Below are 27,698 nucleotides of genomic sequence, written 5' to 3' on the forward strand. Positions count from 1 at the left end.
TCATTCGTGGCTTGATTGGAAGCAAACTAAACGCATTTTCCACCTGAACTGAGAGGTGGGCTGCATCTGGTGAGAAGTGTGGCTTGCAGTGTGGAGTGACACATTCACCTGGTGACACTGTGGAATTTGAAGGGAGTGCTGTATAAGTTGTCTTGTTACCCGAACTGTATTACCCTATGTGGAGTTCCTTTTATTTCCCCTACAGAGTTAAGAAAGCTGCTTACTAATTGCTGCCTAAGATCCACCTGAAAGCTGGGGTGGTATACATCTGGTGAGCATCTAGGAAAAGGGGAAGCGGGAGTATTAAGATTTTTTTCATCTGGGGAGCACAAGTCACTGGTGGTGTGGAGAAACTGCACTGACTATACAATATTACCCTATGTGGAGCTTATGTGTTATTACAGGTCTGGAGAGCGCAGCAGTCTTCTACACAACGCTTTAACACAATAAAATGCTTTGCTGCTTCTAGAAAATGTCAGGAAAGAGTTAAACTGTAGCACAAAAAATGTTGCTGTCATTTTCTAGGAAAGAAAAACAAACCATAAAATTTAACAGGTCTCAGGTCTAACAGCTCTGACCAAGTAATAAACATCAGTCTGGGGGAGAGGAGAGCTGATAATTCCTGTCCATGAATGTGTGCATAAAGAAACTAATCTGAACTCAAAAGTTCTACTACTTGAGCCCATATATTTTTCTTCTCACAGCAGCTTGTATATCCCCACTCATTATACTGGACAAGATCCTCAGATGACAACAGATGCTGGCTGTCATCACACACACTGTGCAGTAAGAGAGATGCAGGGATCTCTGGAATTAAGGCAGAATAGAGCAAAGCAGACGTGATTTACTTTGACATGTGACCTCTGATCTCTCCAAGTCCTCCGCCCTGCTGAATTTTATCGCCCTAGGCCATGGCCTTTGTGGCCTTCCCAGAAATCCGGCCCTGGCTCTGCCTCCCCTACCCCCTGATACCGACACCAACATTTTTACATACAGCTGGGTAAACAGGTGAAAAGGCTTCTAGTGTTGCTGGCTAGAAGTTTTATAGGAATGTGGGTTTTACAGAAACACTGTTTCTTTGATAGTTGTTGTTTAAAGCAGTATAAAACCCTGACATAATATTCAATAAAACACGTTTTCCTTCTTTTTATATGCCATATGGTTATCATATTTGCTTATGTGCATAAGTATTAGTATTTATTTAGAAATTATACGTTCCCAAAGTACACTTTTTTTTTTTGCTCTGAATGCTGACTTTGCATTTTATTTATAACTGCTTTATTCATGTTCTAACAAGCAGAAATGCTTTATAAATGGTCTGACTTTTTTCAGGGGACCCGGCAGTGTCAGAGAAGTGTTTATTTACATTCCTCACTTGATACAATTAAACACTAAATAACATTATCTACAACTTCGGATGCATCCAGCTTTGCTGGCAGGGAAGCTTCTAAGTCCTGTGTGTAACCCATTGAATGCTGTTCTAGTACAGTGGCTTGCAAAACTATTCAGCCCCCTTGAAGTTTTCCACATTTTGTCACATTACTGCCATAAACATGAATCAATTTTATTGGATTTTCATGTCAAAGACCAATACAAAGTGGTGTACATGTGAGAAGTGGAACGAAAATCATACATGATTCCAAACATTTTTTACAAATCAATAACTGCAAAGTGGGGAGTGTGTAATTATTCAGCCCCCTTTGGTCTGAGTGCAGTCAGTTGCCCATAGACATTGCCTGATTAGTGCTAATGACTAAATAGAGTGCACCTGTGTGATCTAATGTCAGTACAAATACAGCTGCCCTGTGATGGCCTCAGAGGTTGTCTAAGAGAATCTTGGGAGCAACAACACCATGAAGTCCAAAAAACACCCCAGGCAGGTCAGGGATAAAGTTAGAGAAATGTAAAGCCGGCTTACGCTACAAAAAGATTTCCAAAGCCTTGAACATCCCACGGAGCACTGCTCAAGCGATCATTCAGAAATGGAAGGCGTATGGCACAACTGTAAACCTACCAAGACAAGGTCGCCCACCTAAACTTACAGGCCAAACAAGGAGAGCGCTAATCAGAAATGCAGTTGAGGCCCATGGTGACTCTGGACCAGCTGCAGAGATCTACAGCTAAGATGGGGGAATCTGTCCATAGGACAACTATTAGTCATGCACTGCACAAAGTTGCCTCTTATGAAAGAGTGACAAGAAGAAAGCCATTGTTAACAGAAAAGCATAAGAAGTCCCGTTTGCAGTTTGCCACAAGCCATGTGGGGGACACAGCATGTGGAAGAAGATGCTCTGGTCAGATGAGACCAAAATGTAACTTTTTGGCCAAAATGCAAAACGCTATGTGTGGCACAAAACAAACACTGCACATCACTCAGAACACACCATCCCGACTGTCAAATATGGTGGTGGCAGCATCATGCTCTGGGGGTGCTTCTCTTCAGCAGGGACAGGGAAGCTGCTCAGAGTTGATAGGAAGATGGATGGAGCCAAATACAGGGCAATCTTGGAAGAAAACCTCTTGGAGTCTGCAAAAGACTTGAGACTGGGGCGGAGGTTCACCTTCCAGCAGGACAACGGCCCTAAACATAAAGCCAGGGCAACAATGGAATGGTTTAAAAAAAAAAAACATATCCATGTGTTAGAATGGCCCAGTCAAAGTCCAGATCTAAATCCAATTGAGAATCTGTGGCAAGATCTGAAATCTGCTGTTCACAAACGCTGTCCATCTAATCTGACTGAGCTGGAGCTGTTTTGCAAAGAAGAATGGGCAAGAATTTCAGTCTCTAGATGTGCAAAGCTGGTAGAGACATACCCTAAAAGACTGGCAGCTGTAATTGCAGCAAAAGGTGGTTCTACAAAGTATTGACTCAGGGGGCTGAATAATTACGCACACCCCACTTTGCAGTTATTGATTTGTAAAAAATATTTGGAATAATGTATGATTTTTGTTCCACTTCTCACGTGTACCCAACTTTGTATTGGTCTTTCACGTGGAATTCCAATAAAATTGATTCTTGTTTGTGGCAGTAATGTGACAAAATGTGGAAAAATTAAAGGGGGCCAAATACTTTTGCAAGCCACTGTATATTTCCATGCAAGATGTGCATAATCCTGCATTGACTTGAATTTATTAACATCACATTAACCCTCGCTAGTTAGCAGCAGCTGACTGAAGACTGAAGATTGTTAACAGATCACCTCTGGCAGACTTCATATTTATATGTTGCTCTGCAGTATACTTTGCATGTATTGGGGAGACCAGTGGCATGAGGACCTGCGATGGTGAGACCAGCGAGAGCACAGTAGTGGATCCCTGTCAATGAAGAGTCACTCTTTTTCCCTGTGTTTCCAAGCCTGGGGTCTCCTGGTCTAAATTTAGTAGTACCCATAATGTCAACTGCCCTTGGCTCTCAGCAGGTCTCTCTCCAAGACTGAGGTCTCCTGACCCTCAGATCAAAAAGTGGATACCTAAATAAGAAGAAGGAAGGCTCTGGATCTCATAGAGGTTTCCCAAGCCTTTCCACTCACAAACCCCAGAAAGAAATCTAACAAGAGTTTGTCAGATGTAACAAAATCACAGGAAACTAGCATAAATTGGATATGCAATTGTATTGGTTGAACACCTGAAAACATGTTACCGACCCAATTTTTCAGATGGTCTTGAGAAAGTCAGAAGGCTGATGAAACGCGTAGACCCATTTTAGCCCGACCCAGCCACCGTACCAGTGAAGAGGCGGAGTGATACCAGCGGCATCAGCCGCCATTGATATCACATCGGCGGCCGAATTCAAGCACGCGCAGGGGGAAACAGGACTGCCTGGAAGCCTCAGGAGAAGCGGGGACGCCCGCACTGGACCAAACAGCACAACGAGGCGCAAGGCAAAGGACTGCTACAGGCGGAAAGTAGGCCGCGCATCAGCGGATAGCTGAGAGATGACATCACTGGCGGAGGTCGGGTCGGTAACATGTTTTCACACAAGGCCATAAGATAGGCCCTTGGACGCCACATAAGCCAGACCGGGTTCCAGGAAGCGTGAGTAATTGAGCCAAATTCCATAGTACAGCACATGTTTTGCAAAGCAATTGTCCATGGTGGAAAAAACGCTATCCGGACATCTGATTAATGGAAATCACTAAGCATTGATATAACAGTGTTGTTGGGCCCAATAACGAAGATAACAGGCCATAGGAAGGTTGGACTGGCCAGGTGGTGTTCCACATAGGGGGTTTAGAGGGTTGGAATTGTTGGTGCAATAGTGGGAAACGGGTAGTATTTGTAAAGTGTTTTAAGGTGTTCAACCAATACAATTTATGCTAGTTTCCTGTGATTTTGTTATATAAGGTTAAAACTGTGCACAGCACAAATATTAGTTTTTTTATAAGAAGAGTTTGTCAGATGTTTGATCCGGGCCATTCTCCTCTTCATGGATGAGCGCATCCATGCTGCACCTGCATTGCCTATAAACAAAAGTCCCAGCGTACTTATAGTCCTAAGCAGAACAGATACATACCAACAGGCCCTGGTAGCAAACTTAACCTTTTGCGGACCGCCGCATGTAAATACTACACCGCACTTGTGGCTGTCCTAACCTGAAGAAGCGTAGGATTTATGCCGCCTGCCGTTTCCGCTCCCCACGCAATATCATGCGCACCCGAGAGGGGAGATTTAGCTGTCCTATGACAGCTGACATCTACCCTCAGTAATCAGGAGCCATCGCGATTGGCTCCTGTTCATGTGATCACTACAATCGCCGGTGGATCGTAGTGATCACTAGAGTTGGGCCGAACCTCCGATTTTAGGTTCGCGAACCGGGTTCGCGAACTTTCGCGGAACGTTCGGTTCGCGTTAAAGTTCGCGAACCGCAATAGACTTCAATGGGGATGCGAACTTTGAAAAAAAAAATAATTATGCTGGCCACAAAAGTGATGGAAAAGATGTTTCAAGGGGTCTAACACCTGGAGGGGGGCATGGCGGAGTGGGATACACGCCAAAAGTCCCCGGGAAAAATCTGGGAACAGGTATACAGTGGCGGGTTCACAGAACAGGTATACAGTGGCGGGTCCACTGAACAGAACAGGTATACAGTGGCGGGTTCACAGAACAGGTATACAGTGGCGGGTCCACTGAACAGAACAGGTATACAGTGGCGGGTTCACAGAACAGGTATGCAGTGGCAGGATCACTGAACACAATAGGTATGCAGTGGCGTGTTCACTAAACAGGTATACAGTGGCGGGTCCACTGAACAGAACAGGTATACAGTGGCGGGTTCACTGAACAGGTATACAGTGGCGGGTCCACTGAACAGAACAGGTATACAGTGGCGGGTTCACAGAACAGGTATGCAGTGGCAGGATCACTGAACAGGTATGCAGTGGCAGGATCACTGAACAGGTATGGAGTGGCAGGATCACAGTACAGGTATGCAGTGGGCTGAGGGCTCACTGAACAGAACAGGTATGCAGTGGCAGGATCACTGAACAGGTATGGAGTGGCAGGATCACAGTACAGGTATGCAGTGGGCTGAGGGCTCACTGAACAGAACAGGTATGCAGTGGCAGGATCACTGAACAGGTATGCAGTGGCAGGATCACAGTACAGGTATGCAGTGGGCTGAGGGCTCACTGAACAGAACAGGTATGCAGCCAGGAAGAAGTTAAGCCTAACTAATCTTTCCCTATATGAGAGACTGCAGCAGCTCGCCCTACTCTCACTAATGCAGGCACACGAGTGGCCGTAATGGCCGCCGCTGCCTGCCTTATATAAGAGGGGGTGGGGCTCCAGGGGCTAGTGTAGCCTAATTGGCTATTTTTTTCTTTCTCCGCCTGAAAGAGTTAAACATCAGGTATGCAAGTGTCATTTTCTGTCCCGGTTGGGACTGGGTCAAACTATAGCAGGCATGGGCAAACTCAGCCCTCCAGCTGTTACAGAACTACATGTCCCACAATGCATTTGCCTTTATGACTCATGACTGTGGCTGTCAGACTCCTGCAATGCATTGTGGGATTTGTAGTTCCTTAACAGCTGGAGGGCCAAGTTTGCCCATGCCTGGACTATAGCATAACCCTCACTGATCAGTAATTACAGCCATAAAACACTTTCATGTCAGTAAATGGCTTCTGCGAACAGGAAAAAGATAAGGGTCAATAATTAATAGATTTGAGCTCTGGCATACTTCACTGAAGGTGTCATTGAGCAGAGACAATGAAACCATGACAACATAAAACTTAAAAACTAGATTTAAATAAAAAATAAAACTGTGGGATATCTAAAAGTCAGTTTTAGGAGAAGGAGGATAGATACAATTGTTTTTCTCATCAGTTTATTTTCACCTTGGATGTCCTTTAACTCCTTCCCGACCGCCTAACGCTGATAGGGGTCAGGAAGGTGGCAGCTCCAGGACCGCCTAACCCCAAAAGGCCTCAATTCCTGGGGCGTGGTTTTGCAGGGGTTCACGCACACCGATGCGCGTGCATCCCCGCTTGAATGACAGAGCTCCACTCCGTCATCAGTCTACCAGCAGCGATCGCCGCTAGGAGACTGTTAGACGCCATCTATTTACATTGTACAGGGCTGTGATCTACGGCAGCGCTGTATTGGGGATAGCCTTGTCACTCGGCTGTCCCCTGGAGAGGCTCAGAGAGCGATCTGCTCTCATAAACTGATGCATATGAGAAATGATCACTGTGATTGGCTGGCAGGGGGAGGGAGGGATTAGGGAAAAGAAACAAACAAATGTAATCATAATTAATTTAATAATAAAAACAAATCTGCAGCAACAATTAGAGCCCACCAACAGAAAGCTCTGTTGGTGGGCAGAAAAGGGAGGGGATTCATTTGTGTGCTTGCTTGTGCGGCTCTGCAGCAAGCCAGTAAAGCTGCAGAGCACTTATTTGTAAAAAAAGAAGAAAAAAAGTCTGGCCACTAGGGGGGTGTAAGGCTGTGGTCCTTAAGTGGTTAAAATGAACCAGAGATGAAAACAAACAATTGGATCTGTCCTTCTACTCCTAAAATGACTCTTTTAGGTATTACAAGGTTATTATTTTGTGTATAAACATTTGCAAAGCAGAATAATGTTTCATAGTCTCTGCTAAATTGCAGTGCGAGTCCAAAAGTGAAAATACATGAACTGTCAGTTCCATAGCGAATTATAAACTCTTTCAAGCAGGGGAAAAAGAAAAGGAGCACAGCATAACTGTTTGTATGCTTGCCACTACACAGTATATACACATATCTATCTCACCATGTCACCTGTTATCTCTGGTACACATTAAAGCTAATGGGATGTCATTTAAAAAAAAAAAAAAAAAAAGTCAGATACTCACCTAAGGAGAGGGAGGCTCTGGGTCCCATAGAGCATTCCCTCTCCTCTCCCGGTGCCCGCTTTTGTCCTGGCTCCACCGTAGCGGTATTCGACCGTTTCGGTCAACTACCGCTGTCTCCCGGTCAAAGGGAGGCTTCGGAAATGCTTCGGGAGCCCGAGTGCTCCTTAAGACGGGCCACTCTACACTGCGCACGCCCTCTAAGATGCACTCGCGTGTGCGCCGCCTGTCTTCGGGAGGACTCGGCTCCCGAAGCCTTCCAAAGTCCCCTCGGCAGGGGATGTGAACAGAGGAGCCAGCACAGCACCGGGAGAGGAGAGGGATGGCTCATTAGGACCGAGCCTTCCCTCTCCTTAGGTGAGTATCTGCCTTTTTTTTTTTAAAATACAGGGTTACATTAGCTTTAGGGACTTGATCTCTGATCACAGGTAGATCCACTGTTCCCACACAGGCTTATGTCCCCCCCCCCCCCTCCCAGACCTACTCACTGATCCACAGTGCCTTGCACCTCAGACTAGTGAAAGTCGAATTTGCAATTTCACTTTTGTCAGCTTTTGAATTATGCTATGTTAGTTGTTGCTAGATGGCTTTTGGCCATCTTATTTCTGTGCTGTTTACATATGCTCTCTGCACATGCTTGTTTATATCTACTTTTCTAGTTCTTCTGAATAAAGAGGTGTTTTGAAACTAAAACATACCTAAACTGTAGCATGACGAGATAAACAGGCTTTTACCTATGCAAATGAGGCAGTGGAACAGTAGTAAAGTGCAGCTCTTCTCCCCTAAAAATTATATAGAAAGCAAAACACTTTTATTTGGCGGAACAAATTCCCTTGATAAGACTGCAGTGCGGAAAATGGTAATTAAAGGGAATCTAAAGTGAAAATAAACTGATGAGATAATGAATTTTATGTGTAGTACAGCTAAGAAATAGAACATTAGTACCAAAGGTATGAGTCTTATATTGTTTCTAGTAGAGGAAGAATTAAGAAACTTCACTTGTTATCCATGCAAAAGAGCTTCTCTGAGCTCTCCGATAAAATTTGGTTGGCTACAGTGCTATTTTCTGAAACACCTATACAGGGCCGGGCCGAGGCATAGGCTGGAGAGGCTCCAGCCTCAGGGCGCAGTATAGGAGGGGGCGCAGAATTCATTCAGCTGTCATTCCTAATTGTGTTTGAAGCAGAAAGAAATAAGAAAAGGGGATACATGGCAGTGACTGCAAGCCAGATAACTAGATATTAAGGTGTTGGGGAGGTTGTGGGCCTTGTGGCGCCTCTTAGTCTAATAGCAATCAGTGTGTGACAGCTGGGGTAGGAGGGATGGAGGGGCGCACTTTGGTGTCTCAGCCTTGGGTGCTGGAGGACCTTGTCCCACCTCTGCACCTATACATCGAAGAAACAGTGAAAGACAACTTCAGATAAGATTTTACTGCAGAGAAGTTCGAAGGGTCATTAGCTCCAGTGGTGTACCTAGGGCATTTGACACCAGGTGATGATGGGTATTAAATGACCTCCTAACCTATAGATGCATGAGATGGACAACAATAAACAGAAAACTAAGAAAATGTATATGGGGTACCCCCTGTGCACCCAATGATGTTTTAACACTTTGTGCTTTTGTGGAACTGAAACAAAACATGCTTGTACTTTTCTAAGTTATAACGATATGCTTTTACCCCATGTTGGGGGACTGTATGAAAAGCTGTCTTGTCCAAATGAGCAAACTGTTCAATAAAAACTTTTTGAAACTAAAACATCTTTCATGTGTATACATCAATCAGGGAGTGTAATTAGAGTACTGCTTCACACTGACAGACCAAACTCACTGTGTAACGGACCGCAAACAGCTGTTTGTGTTGTGACGGCCATGCTGGACTGGTTTGAACCATGGTGAGAGTGCAGGCGATAGCGGTTTTAAAGCCCATATGGTCGCCAGGCTGAGGTAGCTCAATGACAGAACAGTGACTGTCCAGCTGATCGAATTTGGTCTGTCCACAATGAAGCAACGACCTTATTATCTTTGGTGTGCCACCCCCTGTGACACTCATATAGCCGTCGGTCATTGCTTCATTGTGATACGCAAGCCCCTTCACCGTGGCAAGTTAATGACCACGAAGGGGAATGGGCACATGTACATGCCTTTTGTTTTGTTGCAGCCGCAGTGCAGCCAGAAAAATTAGGCAGGCATGTACACGCACCAGAAAAATTATTATAGCGGGCGATGCTAGCCAGGGCCTTAAAAATTCAGGAATCCGCCTGGAGTCCTGGACCCTGTTGGTGGTGGCAGAGAAAGCAGTCAAGCGGCCTGTAGGCAGAGATGCTGTGTGGGGACCGACTTAGTCTTGGGGCAGGCAATCCCGCAGCAGGCAGAGATGCTGTGTGCGGGGACTAACTTCGGGCCCGTTCACACCTGAGCGGGAATCGCACGATTCCCGCTCACGGCAAACCGCTAGCGGTTCTGCAAGAACCGCTACACAATGTAGCGAGTGGCAGTGTTCTCACTGCCGCGGTTGCGGTTAGCGATATCCGCAACCGCGCTGCATGCAGCGGTTTGCCGGCGACAGGCGTTCCGCGATTTGCGATCGTGATTAGCGTGCATAGCACGCTAATCGCGATCGCTCCAAAACCGCCGCAGTGTCCAGTGATTTTTCCGCGCTTATTGCGGGAAAATCACTCCCGCAAAACGCCGGCGGTAATCGCCGGCGTTCTGCGATTTTAAGTGTGAACGGGCCCTAGTCTTCGGGCAAGCAGCAGCCCCCTGGGATCCATGCCTCATTCATTTCGATAAAGGTGAGGTACTGAGCACTTTGACTTAGGTGACTTCTCTTCTCAGTGACAATGCCTCCAGCTGTGCTGAAGGTCCTTTCTGGCAGGACGCTTGAGGCAGGGCAAGACAGAAGTTGGATGGCAAATTGTGACAGCTCTTGCCACAGGTCAAGCCTGCACAGCCAGTAGTCCAAGGGTTCATCACTGCTCAGTGTCTACATCCACACTTAAAGCGGACCCAAACCAAACATTTTTTTTTTATTAAAAATATTTAGTTGCACCACTCTGACACATACAAAGATAAATAAACACTCATTCAAACCTATGATCATTTCAGTGCATGCTTTTCACCCTTCTCTTTTCATAGCTAGGGTTATACTGGGGGCAGCCATTAGCAATTCCTTCATTGCTGGACACCATCTACTCCACCAGTTTGCCGGAAAAATCCCGGCAATTTGAAAGGAAGGGAGGGGTTCCTCCAATAAATGTAAAATATTTTATATTTATCATCATGCAGCTGAAAAAAGGCTGCTATTTATTATAATTTAGAAAATAGATTTTATTTCTGAAATCTTCTATTTTTAATTTGGGTGCACTTTAAAGAGACACTGAAGCGAAAAAAAAATTATGATTTGTATGTGTAGTACAGCTAAGAAATAAAATATTAAGATCAGATACATCAGTCTAATTGTTTCCAGTACAGGAAGAGTTAAGAAACTCCAGTTGTTATCTCTATGCAAAAAAGTAATTAAGCTCTACGACTTTCAAAGTCGTGGAGAGGGCTGTTATCTTACTTTTATTATCTCAAGTGTTATTGAACTATTTACTTTTCTTCTGCCAGAGGAGAGGTCATTAGTTCACAGACTGCTCTGAAAGAATAATTTTGAATGCTGAGTGTTGTGTAATCTGCACATATTATAGAATGGTTCAATGTTAGAAAAAACACTATATACCTGAAAATAAAAATATGAGAATATTTTCTTTGCTGCTAAACTTCTAGTAATCATTCATAGTACACAACCAATTCATTATATCATATTTTTTTTTTCTGCTTCAGTGGCTCTTTAAGGCCAGGTAGTCGGCTACCTGCCGGTCAAGGCGTTGGTGGAGGGTGGATCCGGAAGCGTTAAGGCGAGGCGTTGGACTAAAGAATGTCCGCATGTCCGACATCACCATGAGATCGCTGGAGCGTCCTGTCCTTGCCTGCGTGGTCATGGGAGAAGGAGTACATTTATTCCGTTGTGCTGTGACGTCACCCTTAAACGCACTGTAAAGCATAGTTGCCAGCTTGTTCTGCAAGTGCTGCATCCTTTCTGCCTTCTGGTAATTTGGAAACATCTCCGCCACTTTGTGCCTATACTGAGGGTCTAGTAGCGTGGCCACCCAGTACAGCTCATTCCCCTTGAGTTTTTTTATACGGGGTCCCTCAACAGGCTGGACAGCATGAAAGACGCCATCTGCACAAAGTTGGATTCAGACATACTATCCATCTCCTCTTGCTCTTCCTCAGTGATACATAGTTACATAGTTATTTGGGTTGAAAAAAGACATACGTCCATCGAGTTAAACCAGAGAACAAAGTACAACACCAGCCTGCTACCTCACATATCCCTGTTGATCCAGAGGAAGGCAAAAAAAACCTTACAAGGCATGTCCAATTAGCCCCAAAAAGGAAAAAAATCCTCCCCATCTCCAGACGGCAATCAGATAAAATCCCTGGATCAACATCATTGTAGTAATTGTAGCCATGGATGTCTTTCAATGCAAGGAAAGCATCTAAGCCCCCTTTAAACGCAGGTATAGAATTTGCCATAACTACTTCCTGTGGCAATGCATTCCACATAATCACTATTACTGTAAAGAACCCTTTCCTAAATAAATGGCTAAAACGTTTTTCCTCCATGCGCAGATCATGTGCTCTAGTCCTTTGAGAAGGCCTAGGGACAAAAAGCACATCCGCCAAGCTTTTATATTGCCCGCTGATGTATTTATAAATGTTAATTAGATCCCCTCTAAGGGGTCTTTTCTCTAGACTAAGTAATAAACCCAGTTTATCTAACCTTTCTTGGTAAGTGAGACCTTCCATCCCACATATCAATTTTGTTGCTCGTCTCTGCACCTGCTCTAAAACTGCAATATCTTTCCTGTAATGTGGTGCCCAGAATTGAATTCCATATTCCAGATGTTGCCTTACTAGAGAGTTAAACAGGGGCGATATTATGCTAGCATCTCAAGTTTTTTTATTTCCCTTTTTAATGCATCCCAAAATTTTGTTAGCTTTAGCTGCAGCAGCTTGGCATTGAGTACGTGTTAGGAGTGATGGAATTACCTCTGTAGCGGATAGCGGCGCGGCCGCCGCGTCTGACGTCACCGCAGTTTCCGCCGCGTCATCCCAGCCAGGCAGAGCAGGCCTTTCCAGAGTCCATCAAAGCAGGGCAGCACTCGCGCGCAACAGGAGACAGGAGCTTTATGCTTTGAGGAGGCAGGGCTGGGCTAACTTTTGCCACTGATTGGCTGGAATCTGCTGGGCGGACCTTGTGAATGCTCTGTCTGTATTTAAAGCCTAAACTGTCAGTGGCAGTGCTTCTTTGTCTGCTGTTGCTGATACTTTGCGGTTAAGCTCTCAGACCTTAGTCAGTTCCCAGTGTGTTTGATCCGGCAGGACCCCGGGGATTCACACATAGCTCAGGATTTTGATAGCTGTAATTGTAACTTCATTATCTTGTATATTGATTATCTGTGTATTACTATTTGCCTGAACCTTTGACTCTGCTCTCTGCCTCTCGATTTTGTACTCTGCTTATCTGATTGCTGCCGACCTCGGCCCGACCCCGACTCTGATATTGTCTCCTGATCCTGTACTTTCGCTCATCTGATCTGTTACCGACTCCGGCCTGTTTCTCACCACGCTTCTGTCTAATGATTTTGTACTGCATCTGACTGACCCGTTACCGACTTTGCCTGTACGACCACTCTACTAGTGATAGTCCCTACAGCCAAGGGCTATCACATAGGAGTACTCCTGTGTTACTGTGCACAAAAACATGTGTGATTACACTCTGATTAAAGTACTGACATTTGTGTTGATAGAGCTGTTACTGATCATTACATAAACAGCAGACCAATTAGTATGGAGGCGCAGGTCCAGGCGTTAACTGCAGCTGTTGAGCAGTTAACCGCCGCAATGGCATCGCAGCAGGCTCAGATAAATACCTTGTCTGAGGCTGTTAATCAGAGAGTTGTACCATCATTGCCTCCCTCACCTGTCCATGAGCCCAAGACGGCACTCCCTGAAGAATATTCTGGTCACAAGTCAGATTTTGGTAATTTTAGAAATCGATGCTTGTCGTACTTTGAAATGAGGCCCGTCTCGTCAGGTTCTGAGTTACAGCGGGTAAAACTCATTAAGACACTTTTAAGTGGGTACTCGCAAACCTGGGCTTACAATCTACTCGTAGATCATTAGGCCTTAGGGTCAGTGCAGGCTTTCTTTGAGGCAATGGCGGTCATATAGGACGACCCTGATGTGGCCGCCACATCAGAAAGAACGTTAAAAAGACTGTCAGGGGCATGGCACGGTGGAGGATTACGCCTCAGAGTTTAGGAAGTGGGTGGTTTCTTCTAGATGGGAACATTATGCCTTGCTAGATGGTTTTCTCTCGGGGCCATCTGAGTCAGTTTCTGATATCATGCTCAGCCATCCCAAACCCAAAACACTCGATGAGGCCATTTCTTTGGCGGTCAAGATAGACCGCAGGGTTCGTTACCACAAACAGAACAGGTCTCGTCCTGTCTCCAGAACAGCTTCTTCCATCCCCTCGATGTCGGCCACTTCGGATGAACCCATGCAGTTTGGTCATTCGAAATTGTCGGAAGCTGAAAGGTCCAAGAGAAGGAAAGAGGATCTCTGTTTATATTGTGGGGAGAAAGGTCATTTTGTGCAGAGCTGCAGTAAGAAGGCAGAAAACTTCTCTGCCTAGGCGTAGTCGGAGGTACTACCCTAGGCGAACCGGTTTTACCTCCCAAAATTTCGAAGATTCTGTTGCCATGTTCCATTTCATGGAAGAATCAAGTTTTTTCTGCCCAGGCCTTCATCGACTCTGGCTCTGCAGCTAACTTTATTGATTTTGACCTGGCCTCTAAGTGGTAAATCCCCATTCTTCCCATTAAGAGACAAATCTATGTTACAGCAATTGATGATTCCCCATTACAAAATAAGCAGCCTCTCTCGCAAACTCCTCCTCTCACTTGTCATATTGGGGTATTGCATAGGGAGGAATTGTCATTTTATGTTTTTTAAAGATGTCCACCTCTGATTGTCTTGGGGCTCCCGTGGGTACGTCAGCACTCACCCCAGATTGACTGGAACACCGGGCACTTATTGTCTTGGTCTCCCGCCTGTCAAGATAATTGTCTTGAGAAGGTTACTCTGTGTTCCACTGAGGTTCAGGTAGAAGGGGTTCCCTCTCCGTACATAACCTATTCACATGTTTTTTGTCTCAAGGCTGCCGACAAACTTCCTCCTCATCGGGAGTTTGATTGTCCCATTGATTTAAGACCGGGCACCATGCCTCCCGGGGACATCTGTACAACCTCTCAGGTCCAGAGCAGGTAGCCATGAAAGAATACATTAAGGAGAACTTGGAGAAAGGTTTTATCCGTCCATCCAAGTCCCCAGCAGGAGCGGGATTCTTCTTTCTTCAAAAAAAAGACGGTGGTCTCCGACCATGTATTGACTATAGAGCTTTGAATAAGATAACCGTTACTAACCGCTACCCCCTGCCATTGATTGATGATTTATTTGCACAAGTTTCAGGGGCACAAGTATTCTCCAAACTGGACCTGAGAGGGGCATACAATTTGATTCGAATTAGACAAGGGGGCGAATGGAAAACGGCCTTCAACACACCTGATGGGCATTGCGAGTACTTGGTGATGCCCTTCGGGTTGTGTAACACCCCCAAAGTTTTTCAAGAGTTTTTAAATGAAATCTTTAGAGATGTTTTGGGTCGTTTTGTTGTCGTATATTTAGACGACATACTAATCTTCTCCAAGAACCTCAGGAAACACAGGGAGCATGTTAAATATGTTTTGGAGAGACTAAGACAGAATTATCTCTATGCAAAACTTGAAAAGTGTTTATTTGAGGTGTCAGAAGTTGATTTTTTGGGATACATCATCTCTGTTAATGGTCTCTCTATGGACCCCAAAAAGGTCACTGCTGTCCTGGACTGGCCTCAACCCGTCGGGTTGAAGGCTCTGCAGCGTTTTTTAGGATTTGCTAATTATTACAGAAAACGTATTAAGGGTTTTTCTTCTGTGGTTTCTCCTCTCACCAACCTCACCAAAAAGGGGGCGGATACCTATAATTGGTCAGAAGAGGCCTGCAAAGCTTTTGTACAACTTAAGACACTATTTTGTGCTGCTCCCATTTTACACCATGTGGAAGTGACCCGTCCTTTTATCGTAGAGGTAGATGCCTCCGAGGTTGGAGTGGGGGCTGTACTGTCTCAGTATTCAGGTTCGAAGGGTCGGTTGCATCCGTGTGCGTTCTTTTCTCACAAGTTTTCACCAGTGGAGAAGAACTATATCGGTAACAGAGAGCTTTTGGCCATAAAAATGGCATTTGAGGAGTGGCGACATTGGCTGGAGGGGGCAGAACATGTGATTACAGTGTATACCGACCATAAAAATTTAGAATATATCGAAGGAGCAAAGAGGCTCAACCCAAGACAGGCCAGGTGGGCACTCTTTTTCTCGTGATTCTGATTCATAATCACTTACAAACCTGGTCATAAAAGCATTAAGGCAGATGCACTATCCCGATGTTTTGAACCTGAGACAGTTCAGCCCTCACTCCCAATGAATATCTTGCCAGACAAAGTAGTAGTTGCTGCTACAGAACCCTTAGAAGATTTGACTGCCACTCTGTTGTCTTATCAGACTGATGCTCCAGAGGGTAGGCCCGATGGGGTGTTTGTTCCTTTGCATCTGCGTCTCCAGATTTTGCATATGTTCCATAGTCATAAGAATGCTGGCCATCCTGGTATTTCTAGAAAGAAGGAATTGTTGTCTCGCAGTGTGTGGTGGCCTTCTTTGAAAAACGATTGTAGAGAGTTTGTGAGTTCCTGCACGGTCTGTGCTCGCAGAAAGGCCTCGAGACAGCCACCTGCAGGGACTCTGCAATCTTTGCCTGTGCCCACAGAGCCATGGACGCACATATCCATGGACTTTGTGGGGAAACTCCCTGCCTCTGATGGGTACACAGTGATTTGGGTGGTCAGTGGACCGCTTCAGTAAAATGTTTCACTTTGTGCCTTTAAAGAAGCTCCCCTCAGATCAGGAGCTAGCGGATCTCTTCACTAACCACATCTTCCGCCTTCATGGAATACCTGTTAATATAGTCTGATAGGGGAGTGCAGTTCGTGTCTAAATTTTGGCGAGCATTCTGCCAGCATCTAGGCCTAACTCTATCCTTCTCCTCAGGTTATCACCCTCAGACCAATGGCCAGTCTGAAAGGATGAACCAGTCATTGGAGCAGTTCCTGCGTTGTAATGTGGCTGAGTCCTAACATGAGTGGGCAGAGTGCGGAATTCATTCCAGTATCTGGTCCATTGGAGGGGGTATGGTCCTGAGGAGAGGTCATGGGTCCCGGATTTTCATCTAAGCATGCTAAGGAATTAAAAAAACAGTTTCATTCCTCTCATCCTGAAAGCGCATCAGGTGGCCTGTTTGGAGACCACGCCTCGAGGGGGGGGGTAATGTTAAGAGTGATGGATTACCTCTGTAGCGGAGAGTGGCGCGGCCGCCGCTGCCGCGTCTGACGTCACCGCAGTTTCCGCTGCGTCATCCTAGCCAGGCAGAGCAGGCCTTTCCAGAGTCCATCAAAGCAGGGCAGCACTCGCACGTACCAGGGGACAGGACCTTTATGCTTTGAGGAGGCGGGTCAGCAGACCTGCCGGTCAGCTGACAGGGCTGGGCTGACTTTTGCCACTGATTGGCTGGAATCTGCTGGGCGGAACTTGTGAATGCTCTGTCTGTATTTAATGCCTAAACTGTCAGTGCTTCTTTGTCTGCTGTTGCTGATATTTTGCGGTTAAGCTCTCAGACCTTAGTCAGTTCCCAGTGTGTTTGATCTGGCAGGACCCCGGGGATTCACACATAGCTCAGGATTTTGATAGCTGTAATTGTAACTTCATTATCTTGTATATTGATTATCTGTATTTGTGAGGAAACGCGGAAAAGCCGCCGTTTCTCAGGGTGAGGCGGCTGTTTCCGCGTCCAGCATGGCGTCACAACGCGGAAAAACCGCCGCATGCCGCATAGGCAGAGCGGTGGAATCCGCATTGGGAACGGCGGAATCCGCATTGGAAGCGGTGGAATCCGCATTAGAGGCGGCGAACTTGCCGCATAGCAGTATCCCTGACAAGAGGGCTGAGTGTGGGGTTTAGTGAGCGGTGCGGCGGCTCCCACGCTCGGTTCACTGGATACATTGCAAGACAGTACTGGTGTGGCTGGGACTGATAGTCCACCAAGTTACAGAGTGACACGCGCGGGCGCGCACAGAGGCAAAGCTTATATAACAGCCAGAAGTAGGTCAGCTGACCAAGCTGGTCAGCTGACAATTCTGAGTCCTCTCATTGGTCCAGCACTTAGGGAGGTGCTGGAGAGTGTCTGTGTATATATACTGCTGGCTGTTCAGTTGCTGGTTGTCTGGCGTTGCGATCATTACGTGGTAGCACGCAGACCTGAGTCAGATCCGAAAGTGTGCCGGGACCAGCTGGAGCTGTAATCCTACACTTAGCTAGATTTGTTGATAGTTTAAAGTACTAGTTTGATTGTGATTATCTGTTATGACCTTCTGCCTGCCTGACCATTCTCCTGAACTCTGATCCTGTACTTTGTCATTCTGATACTCTGTTGCTGAATCCCGGCTCGTCCTTAGACTCTGCATCTGCCTTCTGATTTTGCACCTCGATATTTCTGATACCCTGTTGCCGAACCGTGCCTGTACTTTAGACTTCGCCTCTGCCTTCTGAATCTGTACTTTATCTGTCCGTGTGTTTACGACCTGGCTTATCCGACCTCGAGAACCAACCTTACTGTTAGAGGCGGTTCCCAGTCCTGATAGTGACACTCCCTCTTGAGTGTCACTCTCGTTCTGTCGTTCCTTCTCTCAGCCTGACTCCTCTCTCCGGGAGAGTCCAGAAGGAATTAGGCAGTACTCCTTACTGCTCTGAGGCTCAGTCCTCTTTATATTACTGTTTGCACCAAACACTCTCATTCGACTCAGGTGTCCAGAGGTTAGCTGGTATATCGGATTATTGGTGATACTGCAGATCATCTATAATCTGGTATATATCTGTATTCCCAGTGATTCTGCAGATCACCGATAATCAGATCCTCTCTGTGTTACACCGATCGTTACAGTATTACTATTTGCCTGAACCTTTGACTCTGCTCTCTGCCTCTCGATTTTGTACTCTGCTTATCTGATTGTTGCCGACCTCGGCCCGACCCCGACTATGATATTGCCTCCTGATTCTGTACTTTCGCTCATCTGATCTGTTTCCGACTCCGGCCTGTTTCTCACCATGCTTCTGTCTGCTAGCCGCAGGAAGTGACGTCAGTGGAGCGCACGCTGGAACGAGGAAGAGGTGAGTGATCCCCGCCCGTTGCCTCTTATAGCTGCAGCCAGCGACGCAACTTTTTAAAGCTGGAGGGGAGCGGGGGACCCAGGCGAGGGAGGGGGGTCCGACCCCCTTCCCTGCCGCTAGGCCCAATACCCCCTTCCTGCCCGCTATCCCCTCCAGCTCGGGTGGCCCCTCACACCCACGGACGGGCGGGTGCCGCCCCCCCAGAAGTGCAGCCTGAGGCAAACGTTTCACTCCGCCTCATGGGCGGGCCGGCCCTGGCGTTCACTACCTCATAAAAGCTGAGCATGTTAGTCAAACAGGACCTGTCTTTAGTAAACCCATGTTGATGCTGAGAAATAAGATTATTTTCTAATATGAAGTTATGTATAATATCTCTTAGTAAAGCCTCAAATAGTTTGCATACAACTGATGTTAAGCTTACAGGTCTATAAGTTCCTGGATCTGATTTTTTGCCCTTCTTAAATAATGGGAAAACGTGGGCTGTACGCCAATCCACTGGAACTCTGCCAGTTGAAAGAAAGTCACAAAAGATAAGATGAAGGGGTTTATCTATAACTGAACTTAATTCCCTTAGGACCCGAGGATGCATGCGATCCGGGCCAGATGCCTTGTCTATTTTTAATTTATTTAGGCGTGGGTAATGTACGGGGCAGCTGCGGCGAACAGCACCGCCGCCGCAGCTGCCTCCATGCGGCCATCCGTTCCTCCAGCGTCCAGGACACCGAGGACGGAGCCATCGTTCTTGCCAGAGGTCGCCTTAGCTCGCAGGCGCGTGCATAGACGGCACCTTTATGCGGGGAGGAAGCCCGTCAGCTGACTTGCTGGTCAGCTGACGTGAGAGGAGACCCACGGCGCCCAGGATTGGCTGATGAGTAGGGGGCGTGCCAGTGAGGTCTCGCCTGCTTCATAAGCCTCCGGGCTTCATTGTTACTTTGTCTGTTGTTGTGAATACTTGCGTGTTAGCGCGCAGACCTTAGGCTAGTTCCCTGGTGTTGATGCTACGGATTTCACACCTAGTCTAGGATATTGCTATTTGCTACTGTTTATTATAGACTAGTTCCCAGGTGTTGATGCCAAGGAGTTCACACCCAGATTAGGATATTGTCTACTGTATTTGCTCTCCTGTGTATGACTCTTGGCTATTTCCTCTAACTCTGATCCTGCTTTCTGATCCTGTACTTTTGCCTATCTGCCTACCCATTGCTGAACCTCTGCCTGATTACCGATTACTCTCTTGTCTCACAATTTTGTACCGATACGTACCTCTCTGTTACCGACCCTTGCCTGCCTGACCATTCTACTCACCAGTGGGCCCTCGCCATTGGTGAGGTGTTTACTGCGCCAGCTCCGCTGGTTAAGCAACCCAGCTAGGTTATAGTTCAGCCTTTATTACCTGCTCACTAGGTATCTGTCATTTTAGTATTACTGTATCTCTTAGGCTGCAGTACAGTTTGACTCACCCGCCCCTGGGGTGTTCATTTGCCTGCAATATATTCTGCCTCACCCGCTCCTCGGGAGATTCAGCCTCTTCAGTATTGTTTCTCCAGCTTGCTGGAGCTTGTACGGAAGTGCACGCATCGTGTACTGATAGTACCTCACCAGCCCCTCTGGTGAGGTTTCTTCAAACTATTAAGTTACGGTTGCACCAAAACACTTACACTTTATTAGGTGTCCAGAGGTTAGCTATACTTGTATTATTGGTGATTCTGCAGATCATCAATAATCAGGTATACATCTGTATTGTTTCTGTATTGTTGGTGATACTGCAGATCATCAATAATCAGATACTCTATGTGTGCTGACACCAACCGTTACACCGTGCCTTCACTTCTTCCTGCGTTAAGTATTTAATATTACAGTTGGAAGAATGAGACTCTTCTGCATCTGTAATTTGCAACAGTGATGTTTCCCTTGGGAAGACAGAAGCAAAGAAAGCATTTAATAACTCTGCCTTACCTTGGTCATCCACCATTGAGTTCCCACCCTCATCCTTTAGGAGTCCAATACAACCTTTCTTTTTTTAGAGTTGATGTACTTGTAAAACTTCTTTGGGTTATATTTGATATCCCTAGCGATTTGATTTTCAGCTTCTATCTTTGCCAGCCTAATTTATTTTTTACAACTTTTATTGCACTCCTTATAATTGCTTAATGCAGCCTCGGTCACCTCCTGTTTTAGGACCTTACAGGCATCATTTTTCCCCTTCATTTTATCTCTAACCTTTCTATTCATCCATAGAGGCCTTTTTTTTTTATTCCCCGACATTTTGTTTCCATATGGGATATACATACTACACTATTGATTGAGAATAAGTTTAAAAGCTTGCCATTTCCCTTCAGTGCCCTCCCCTTGTAGTACATTATCCCAGTTCACCAGACTTAGTGCCTGCCTAAGTCGATTGAACTTTGCTTTTCTAAAATTCATAGTTTTAGTGGTCCCGCTGCCCCACGGCCTATCAGTCACCATATCAAACGTTATCATGTTGTGATCACTATTTCCCAAATGTTCTTGAACCTGCACATTTGATACATTATCTGGTCTATTAGAAATGATCAAATCCAGTAACGCTTTCCCCTAGTTGGTTCCGTTACCATTTGAGTCAAGTAATTGTCCTGTAGTGATGTCAGAAATCTGCTGCTTTTACCAGAATGGGTAGCCTCAATACTCCAGTCAATGTCTGAAAAGTTGAAGTCACCCATAACTATGACCCTTATTTTTACTTGCAGCTTTTTCAATCTGCTGTAGTAATTGCAGTTCTGCAGTTTCATGATTATTTGGTGGCCTGCAGCATACCTCAATAAGCAATTGGCAACCTTTATTTCCACCATGAATATTTACCCAAACGGACTCCACATCTTCACAATCTTTCTCCATCTCATCGTTCAGGACAGCTGTAAAAGAATTATTAACAAAGAGACAAACCCCTCCACCTTTTTTTCCCTGTTCTATCCTTCCTAAACACATTGTATCCCTCTAAATTTGCTATCCAGTCATAGCTTTCATCCATCCATGTCTCGGTTATTCCCACAATGTCATAGCCTTTGTCATTCAGTGAGAACTCTAGTTCTACCATTTTATTTGCAAGGCTCCTAGCCTTGGTTACCATGCGCTTTATGTTTTTACCACCACATTTTCCAATCTTGGTTACATGAATACCACAGGAAAGTTGAGCAGCACAAGCCCCCTGCGACACCTGCTGCGGTTGTTCTTCCGCCTCATCCTCCTCCAAAACAACACCTTCCTCATCATCAGACTCCTCTTCCCCACAAGACTCTTCCTCCTCCTCCCCCCTCTGTGCTGCCGCAGGTGTTGAGGAATCATCTGCTTCTGCTGAGAATTGGTCCCACAACTCTTCCTCCTGTTCCTGTTCACACTCCTCCACAGCTTGATCCACCACTCTACGCGTGGCACGCTCCAGAAAGAAGGCATATGGGATCAAGTTGCTGATGGCGCCTTCACTGCGACTCACCAGGTTTGTCACCCCCTCAAATGACCGCATGAGCCTGCAGGCATTTTGCATCAGTGTCCAGTACTTCGGCCAGAACATCCCCATCTCCCCAGACTGTGTCCTTTGACTGTAGTTGTAGAGATACTGTTTGACGGCTTTCTTCTGTTGTAGCAGGCAGTCGAACAACAGGAGGGTCGAATTCCAGCGAGTCGGGCTACTGCAAATCAAGCGTCTCACTGGCAAATTGTTTCTCCGCTGAATATCGGCAAAGCGTGCCATGGCCGTGTAAGACCACCTGAAATGCCCACACACCTTCCTGGACTGCTTTAGGATGTCCTGTAAGCCTGGGTACTTGTGCTCAATCTCGTAATTCAGAGATTTGTGTCTATGTGCCATGCAGGATACATTTGTCAACGTTCCCAAATTCAAAGCCGAAATGAATTGGTAGGTGAACAGAGGCGCCAGAAGGATAAAAGTACATAATTTTTTTTAAAAATTGCTGGGAGGAAGTGGTGGACTCGCCTCCGTTAAAGCAGACACCAAGGACTGTAAATATATAGATATACACATTTATTGAAAATACCCCAAAGATGCAACGCGTTTCGCGGGCACAGCCCACTTCTTCAGGCAATAAGCAGGGGATAAACAACAGCAATTCAGTTATAGCAAGCAGAGCACCTCTGTGCTCAGGTGCTCTGCTTGCTATAACTAAATTGCTGTTGTTTATCCCCTGCTTATTGCCTGAAGAAGTGGGCTGTGATCGCGAAACGCGTTGCATCTTTGGGGTATTTTCAATAAATGTGTATATCTATATATTTACAGTCCTTGGTGTCTGCTTTAACGGAGGCGAGTCCACCACTTCCTCCCAGCAATTTTAAAAAATGTTTATGTACTTTTATCCTTCTGGCGCCTCTGTTCACCTACCAATATATTTGAGTCCACCCCAGGTGGAGGGGTGATCTACCCCCTTTCTTCCTGTCTACAGAGAGCGACTTCTTAATCCTGAGTGAGGACAGGTCTAATCTCCTCACCTGCCTAATGAGTGGTTACCTAGGTGGTAACCCGTGTTTGTGAGTATTACCATCTCACTGTTTCATTTATCCAATCAATTTTGACATACTACACCATATTGGGCTCTCGATTTCTCTTCAACTTTAGTTTCCAAAGCCGAAATGAGATTGCTGCCAATGTCACACACCACGTTGCCGATCTCCAGTTGGGTCAGCTACTGATCCACCTGTTTGTTCAGAGCAGCAAGGATAGCTGCTCCAGTGTGACTCTCCTCTTTGAGGCAAGACATGTCTAAGATGGCGTGACACCGTCATACCTGGCATGCAGCATAGGCCCTGGAGAGAGGAGATCACAGCACCAGTAGAGTGGAACTGCCACTCAGCCAAGGAGGAGGAGAAGGACGACAGCGAAGAGGATGTAGCAGGAGGAGAGGAGGTGGCAGCAGGCCTGCCTGCAAGCCGTGGAGGTGTCACTAGGCCCGCTGCACAGCCACGTACTTCCTGTTTGCCAGCGGTCACCAGGTTGACCCAATGGGCTGTGTAAGTAATGTACCTGCCCTGACCGTGCTTGGCAGACCAGGCATCCGTGGTCAGATGGACCCTTGACCCAACGCTGTGTGCCAGAGATGACACCACTTGCCTCTCAACTTCATGGTACAGTTTGGGTATCGCCTTTTTGGAGAAATAATTGTGGCCTGGTATCTTCCACTGTGGTGTTCCAATGCCCACAAATTTTCGGAAGGCCTCAGAGTCCACCAGCTGGTATGGTAACAGCTGGCTGGTTAACAGTTTCGCCAAGCCAGCTGTGAGACGCCAGGCAAAGGGGTGAGTGGCAGACATTGGCTTCTTCCGCTCAAAGATTGCCCTCACGGACACTGGCTGCTGTGGGCAGAGGAGCAGGAAAAATAGATAACAAGAACAAGATTAGGTCTCAAAAGAGCTGTTGAGGGGTGTTTTTTTTAGCAATAAGTATCAGCAAGGAACAAGCTAACAAGCCTACAAGAGCCTAACTAAGCATTCCCTATAGCTCTCCCTTCTCTAATTACTACAGCCTGACGCTGCCTGCCTTTTATAGGGGGGGGGGGGGGCTCCAGGAGGGATTGTAGCCTGATTGGCTACAATGTGCCTTCTGACTGTGATGTAGAGGGTCAAACTTGACCCTAATGATGCACTATGGGGGCGAATCGAACTTCCGGAAAAGTTTGCGGTTCTCCGCGATTGCGAACCCCGGAAGTTTGCCGGTTCCAGTTCGCCAGCAAACAGTTCTGGCCATCTCTATAGGTAGCCCAGTTTTCCCCTCCACCCGCTTTACTTATTCTGCTGCCTCCTGGTCTAGTCCTTCAGAAAGCCTGGATACCCCTCCACTGCCCGATGGCATACTTTACATTGCAGATCGGTGGTAACCTGCGAGCAGGCACCCACAGTGAGCAGTGCCCAGACTAGTAACGGCACTGTATACAGGAAGTGACATCTGTTTACTTCCTCTATGCGGCTGGCATTACTAGGCAATGCTCACTGCGGTCACCACCGATCTGCCTTGTGAAATATGCCACCAGGCAGAGGGGGATCCAAGCTCTCTGAAGGGGGGGACTGGGAGGGAGAGCAGTTGAAGTGGCAGAGGGGGGAGGAGTGCCAAGTGACCGGGCACTGGCAGGCAGCTACTCCTGCGGCCGGGGGGGGGGCGCATCTGGGCTGCAGTAACCCCCGGGTGTAGGGGGGGGTCAGCTGCCACACCTTCCGCCCCTCCGTGTGCTGAGACCTGGGGCAGGCCACTCCTGGCGCCACCCCTTTTGGACACCACTGAATAGCTCCGCTCTGTTTCATAGTTTAAAATGCAGTATAGTTTACACTGCAAATATTAGAGAATGATGCAATGTTATTTAAAAAAAAAAGCTATGTAAATAAAAATAAAAATATGAGACTCTTTTCTTTGTTACTTATGCTCTATAAATTATCCGTACTACATATACAATTCATTATATCATACTTTTTTTTTTTCGCTTTCGCAGTGTCACTTTAAATGTCTTCCCCAGAAGCTGAATGAACCATATTCTGTGACAGAAGAAGAAAAGCGTCGGCACTACAGTATTTGCGCTGAATTTGGAAAGATATAGCATAAAAGACACACCTCTTCGTCCATGTGCAAAAAAAGCTTATAATCATAATTAATAAATCCTTATGGGATTAATCATTCATAATTAATCCTATTATTAAAGTGACAGGTGCATTAAGTGGCTGAAACAGCCAAGTGCTGAATTAAAGTAAAATTAATATTACGATAATATTAAAAATGTGACTGAGCTAAAAATGCATAGATTAAATGCATAGTGGAAGGGCTAAGGATATTAGGGCTAACTGGCTGGGCTGTCTTAGTTAATAATTAATATATTATATTATATATTCTTTACTAAATTCATGAACCATTACATTTAAAAATTAATTTATGAGTAAAGGCATATGCAGTTTTTGCTGCTAAGAAGAGGGGCCCACTGGGATTGGAACAGGTGAAAGGATGGATGGGAAAGGGGACTGGGGGTCAAGGGAAGGGGAGAATGGGGAAAGACTGGGGAAAGGAAGGGAAGGGAAGGGGGAGAGAGGGGGGAGGGGAGAAAAGGGAAAGGAAAGGGAGGGGAAAAAGGGGGGGGGGGAAGGAACAGGGTCATGGGTAGCCATGTTGGGGAGGAGGAGTAGGACACGAAGTGGGCCTGAGGATGGGGAAACGTGGAGATGGGGATTGCATAATACTAGATAGACTGTCAAGACATATTATTCAAAATTTACGTATATTCCAGTCCCATTTCTTATGGTTCCAAAAAGCATGAGAGATCTGTATAGTCATTTAATCCTAGGCGACCCATGGCGTCTGTTTTTAAAACAAGCAATACTTCTTCCCTTTTTAATTTCTTCTCTCTGTCCCCTCCTCTTCTCATAGGGGGTACTTGAATTATTCCAGCAAATTTGTTTACATCCGGATTGCCTCCATGGGTTTCTCGTATATGATTGATTAATCGAGGGGATCCATGTCCCGACTTGATTGAGTTATAATGCTCTCTAAATCTCCTATTGACAGATCTTGTGGTCTCACCCAGATAAAATCTGCCACAGGGGCACCACAATGCGTACACCACATATTCCGATTGACAGGTGAAAAAAGTTTTTACTGTGCGTTGCATGGGTCCTAACTGAAATTCCGTCCCGACTTTCATTTGTGCGCACGACACGCAGTGACCGCATTTGTGGTTCCCCGTGGTTTCAGTTGTTCTAGCCAGTTTGTTTTGGAAGGGGAAAGGAATTCACTCCTACTAATGCTAGCAACTATCGTGGGTGCCCGCCTGAAGGAAAATAATGAGCCTTCCGATACTAGGGGTTTCAGGATCAGGACAGGATCTCCCAGAAGAATGTCCCAGTTCTTTTTTATGGTAATTTTTTATCTGATCAGACATGGCAGTATAATTGAAGGAGAAGGGAATTTTCTTAGAGATTATAGCGTCTTTTCTCTTAGTCTTCCTCAAAAGGGATTCCCTATTACAGTCACTTGCTTTTTTAAAAGCTTGCTGTATTGACTCCTGGTCATAACCCCTTGCCACCAATCTCCTGCCCAGGACCTCCGACTGCCAAAAAAAGTAAGCAAAAAGTGCGTTGTTGCGATGCAGTCGGAGGAACTGGGCATAGGGCAGCGTACGGGTGACATGTCCTGGGTGGAAACTTTCCTTATGTAGAAGTGCATTAGATGCTGAGGGTTTCCGGAAGCCCATAGGGATTAATTTGTCATTCTGTATTCTCAGTTCCAGGTCGAGAAAGGCCATCTTATCGTTCGTTATATTTGATGTAAAGGCCATGTTGACTGTATTTGCATTAATATAACGCATAAATTCTTCAAAGGTAGCACAAGTCCCGTACCAAAATACAAGGACATCGTCCACATATCTGGACCACGCCCTGAGATGGTCACGAAATGGAGTTTTGGGGGAGTGTATAGTGTGTAAGAAATAAATTAGCGTATGTACACGATACTGCTGTGCCCATTGCTGTACCTGATGTTTGCCAGTACCAAGCGCCCTCGAACATAAACGAATTGTGCGTTAATACGAATTCCAAACTATCACATACAAAATTTTAAAAATATTCATTCTTATCAGTACGTTCCAAGAATGTTCTGATAGCTTTTAGGCCAAGATCATGTGGGATCCGGCTGTATAGGCTTTCCACGTCGATAGCCCATATCAGATCACCCTCATGCCAGGGAAATTCTTCCAGACCCCTCAGGACATCCATTGTGTCAACTAAGTGCGATGGAACATGATCCAAAAGTGGCCTCAGGACGTGGTCCAGATATCTGGACAACCTCTTCGTGAGCGACCCCATCCCCGAAACAATGGGCCGACCAGGAGGATTGGTCCGGTACTTGTGCACCTTAGGTATATGATACCAAATAGGTTTTATTGGGAAATCAGGCAAAAGATCATTCGCCATCTTGGGTGTTAGAACT

Source organism: Hyperolius riggenbachi, chromosome 7 (assembly GCF_040937935.1).
Source record: "Hyperolius riggenbachi isolate aHypRig1 chromosome 7, aHypRig1.pri, whole genome shotgun sequence".
NCBI classification, from domain to species: Eukaryota; Metazoa; Chordata; class Amphibia; order Anura; family Hyperoliidae; genus Hyperolius; species Hyperolius riggenbachi.